At 36.0% G+C, this 4,924-nt stretch overlaps 1 pseudogene; it reads left to right on the top strand.

Annotated features, from left to right (window-relative positions):
- The first annotated feature begins 3,829 nt into the window (after positions 1–3,829).
- On the top strand, positions 3,830–4,273 carry LOC124994311 (60S ribosomal protein L32-like; annotated as a pseudogene).
- Positions 4,274–4,924: the final 651 nt, after the last annotated feature.

Raw genomic sequence — 4,924 nt, 5'->3', positions numbered from 1 at the left:
TTTCTATTTTCTGAATAAAGTCCTCGGATGAAGCAGCCCCAGTAAGTCTGTTCCTAAAAATTATAATCACTTACATTCACAACTTAAGTTTTCAAGAGATTCTATTTTCAAGATGAAATGTTCAAGGGATTCACTTGAACACCAGAGAGGCTAGTATTAAAAAGGTATAAGTGAAGCAAAGTAATGACTCATATACATTTGGCCTCCATGCAATGAAGCAGAGCATGCTGTCTCAGGGCTGCTGCAAAGTTTAAAGAATTTAGTGAGGACACCATGAGGAGAAGAAACTTGATTAGCTGAGAGATATAGTTAGATCAAGAGGGTTTTGCAAGTTTACTGGGGAAAAGGCCTTCATGAGCAAGGACCTATGTTCTAGAATATATTTATTTTCTTCTATACTTGTTTTTAAATACCAACCTATATTGGTGACTTTCCTAGATGTACTAGTCTCTTTAAATGCTCTTTTTATTCATTAGTCTCTTCAAGTTATCATAGTCATTTAAATTGATGTGCTTTGTCACTGCTTTCCTTTTTTTCTGTTTTTTTTTTCAAATTCAGAATTATTTGCTCATCTTTTCAACAATTCACAATTAAATCAAGACCCCTCATTACATCTTTATGTGTGTTCTTTGGAGATAACTTTTTTCCTTTCTCTCTTTTTGACTGCATAGGAAAATTCCACTTTCTTTGCTTTGGAGATATATTTTTCCTTTCTCTCTTTTTAACTGCATAGAAGAGTCCCACTTTCTTTGCTTCAAATTTTTATTTATTTCCCTAATTTCTGTGTGGCTTTCTTCAGACATGCAATATTTGTTCTTAATTGTTCATACAGTGTTATAAGGCATACCTTTAGGAAATATAAAAAACATATTATTTAAAATTAATTTTTTAAAATATCCATTTTCATATTGTCAGTCTATAGGAACTTGATTTATTTCTCTTTTGGGAGCTCCCACTTTTGGACAGTTTACTGACTAAATTCATAACCTAATCTTTGTGATAAAAACTACTCAATATGTACTAGAGTAAAGTAAACTCCTATAACTTTAAATCCTCAATATTTTCTTCTCCATGAAATTCTCCATGTACAAAACTATCTAGACTAAATGTGAAATCATATTTTCCCCAATAAATGCTCTTTTTAATATTAAGGTGGAAAGTCAACATAAAGATGTATTAATTCCTTTTGCTTGAAATCCTTTTAGTAAATAGTTCTGTGTCCAAAAATGAGAAAATGTGGAATATTAATTCTAACCCTAGACCAAATCACTCACCAGTTAAAAGTATCTGTTTCTAAATTATTTTAATCATTTTGAAACTGCAAATAAAAATATGTGCAGTATTTTAAAGAATCACAAGCACTTTGAGATTTATGAAATGGGGGAACTTTGACCATTTTTCCATTCAGCTGTTGCAACCCTGAGAGTTATTGATGGATTAACGATATGTGTAAGTGGCAGCGATATAAGTAGGTGGAAAATTTCAGAAGTCTGGAATGTGTAAGTTTTATGTCAAGTGACTTTGAAATGGAGAATGCTTGCAGCTTGCTCACAGCAACATGAAATAGCTATTCACTTAGGTTCCAATTTTAGCCTCTATAATTGGTTCACTGAAAAACAATAATACACCAAAATTCTATTGGAACAAATTTTCTATAGCAACAGGCTTGCTTTTATTACCTGTGCATTTTGGTTTAGTGTTTAACAGTCAGGTAATTCCCACAGAGGTTTGCATATTTCCATTGAATATTTTTTTAAAAGTAATGAGTTTCAGCTTATAAATGAAAGATAGGAGGGGAGGTTAATTTTATAGTGGAAGAATTGACAGGAACCAATAGGCCACTTTGGTGTTTTATTTCATCAGACATGAACTTACCACATTTGTTCAATGAAATCCAAGTGGTCACTTCTGTCAGTGGTTAATTAGCAGGAGGTGCGATTTCACTATGTTCTGAAGCGTAGGCTGCTGCGTAAGCATTTCATCCCTTGTGCATCTAATCTTCAGCATCATGGCAGCTGGTCAGTGAGGTACACATTGGATTATCATCATTCCCTGACACCCACTGACCCACCTCCTGACAACCAGGAGAAATACAGATATTTTTTAGTCTTCTATTGTCCTCATAGATGTCGTTTCATTATAAAAATAATTTATATTTCAAGTATGTTTTTTAGAGGGCCCATAAAAGAAAGAAATTTATAGAGATCTTGAATCTGGCAAAATCCTCCTTGAAATAAAATGTGTGTAAGTCACAGCACACAGTCCAGAATTTTTGATGCCCATCACTCAGAGTTTCCTGAAGGAAGTATGGTCAGATAAGTAAGCAGTGAACACTGCCAGGAGAGAACCATTGTCCTGTCATTATGCCATCATTTTCTCTGAACCATGGCTCCATTAATACATGAAAATATTGATTTGGCAGTATTTTTAGAAAATAACATATTACCTTAATAAATCTTATTCCTACTTGAGGAAGTATGGTAAATGAAATCCAAGACAAGACCCATGATCTTAACATATTGATGTTCAAATGTTTGGGTTATCCCTTCTCTCTGAGTTTGGGCAGGACTTTCAGCTTGTTTCCAACTACTAGATTACTGCAAAATACTGCAAAGGTGAAGTCTGGATATAATTTTATATATATGATTATGCCTTTAACATAGCACCTGCCTTTCTGGATTTTTTTTTCTTTTGCTGGATTTGAAGAAGAAATTAGACATTTTAGGAAACCCCATGTGACAAAGAACTGAGATCATGTCTAGAAATTTGGGATGCCTCTGGCTAGTAGCCAGCAAAAACCTGGAGCCCCAAGTCCTATGCATGCCAGGAACTCAATTCTGACAATAATCTGAGTACAATTGGAAATAGATCTATTTTAGTCAGTTTTCTATTACCAGTGAAGTATGTGAACCTGGGCACACTTAATGGAAGGAGGTGTCCTTAGCTCTCAGTTTTAGAAGTTAACAGTGCAAATAGCATGATACTGGTTCTGGTGAGGGCTCCTTTAACTACATCACTTCCTACAAGATGGCATATGTGGGAGCACATGGGAGAAGGGATCACATGGTGAGAAAGGAAGTCAGAGAAACTGGGGTGGGACCATGCTCTTTCATAACTACTCAGTGTCAGAAGAACCAGAGTCCCATGGGAACTACTTATTCCATATCACAAGCTAGGCTTTGCCTCTTAATGTTCCACTATTGCTTAACAACTTCATCCTGGGGATAAAACTTCCAACACAGGAACCCTCAGGGGACACACTTGAACCATTATCAAACCATAGCAGGATCTTTCTCCCATCAAGCTTCAGATAAGCTCATATCTCTGACCAGTGTCCTCACTGCAATATTTTAGAGCACAATTAAACTGTGTCAGGACACCTCACACAAAGTAACTGTGTAATAATGAAAGTGTGTTGTTCTAAATCATTAAATCTGAGTTAATATTGTCACATGGTAATAGATGAGTATGGGAGCTAATGTTGTATCTGAATATTTTGTACAAACTTTTTGGGTCTTGTGTTAATCAAATCCCCAAATCCCAGAACATCACGTGGGAGAAACTGAGTAGAACCAACAGTCCAGTGAAATCTATTGGTTTTTAGAAATCTATACTTGAAGACTATTTTAATCATATCTTTCTCTAGGTAAGAGGTAGGTGATCATAAAATGGCAGTCAATGTGCCGAATTTGTTTTGTGCCCACACTTAGTATGTGAACATGATATTTTTAATTGAAACATTTAGCATCAAAAATCAGTTTGGGATAAAATGCTTTCCTCTCTTCTTCAGCACTGCTTACGGAGGTGGCCACCATCTGTATTTGGCATCATGGCTGCCCTCAGACCTCTCGTGAAGCCCAAAATCATGAAAAAGAGGACCAAGATTTTCATCAGGCACCAGTCAGACCAATATGTCAAAATTAAGCATAACTGGTAGAAACCCAGATGTATTGACCACAGGGTGCAGAGAAGATTCAAAGGCCAGATCTTGATGCCCAACATTGGTTATGGGAACAACAAGAAAGCAAAGCACATGCTGCCCAGTGGCTTCTGGAAGTTTCTGGTCCACAATGTCAAGGAGCTGGAAGTGCTGCTCTTGTGCAACAAATCTTACTGTGCTGAGATTGCTCACAATGTTTTCACAAAGAACCTCAAAACCATCATGAAAAGAGCAGCCCAATTGGCCATCAGAGTCACCAATCCCAATCCCAGACTGTGCAGTGAAGAAAATGAATTGACAGTTCATGAGCACATTTGTTTTGTGTGTGCTTAAATAAAACCACAAAAAGCACTAAAAAAAAAATTCCGGGTTTGTTCTATAAGGTCTAAATCTCTGGATTACAATGAAATGTCTGGTAACGATATGTATATGCCCACCAGAAAAATGAGCAGTTGAAACTGAGAAGTAGCTACACTTTTAAACCAGTTATCATTGTCTAATTCAGCCCAAGCCAAACCACTCTCTGCTATCTTTCACACTGAGCACACAGAATAGTAGTCACTTGCCATTCTTAAAGTCATTAACTTATTTTTATTATTGCCATGATTCTTTGAATGCTATTTTTAGTATTTCTAACTGTTAAATGATTATATCACCAACAGACACCACATACAGATTACACTGATTTGTAATCACCCATTCCCTAGGAAATCAATTACAAAGATATGGTGTCTTTGACATTTATCCAAATAACTGTCTTCAAGGGAGTCAGACATTAGTTGCTAGTCAAAAATGCAACCAGGTTTATGTGGAACACTGTCTACTAACTACAATACATGACATCCTCACCATTCATCAATATGTCTTAGTTCAAATAATTGTTCAGTGTAAAAGTCACGTGACCCTGTGACCATGTATAAAAGGACCAAAATTCCTCAATGTCACAAAAATAAACTGGTAAGTTTCAGTGGATCCTGTCTGGAC

Source organism: Sciurus carolinensis, chromosome 10, assembly GCF_902686445.1.
Source record: "Sciurus carolinensis chromosome 10, mSciCar1.2, whole genome shotgun sequence".
NCBI classification, from domain to species: Eukaryota; Metazoa; Chordata; class Mammalia; order Rodentia; family Sciuridae; genus Sciurus; species Sciurus carolinensis.
This window is presented reverse-complemented; position numbering and strand designations above follow the sequence as displayed.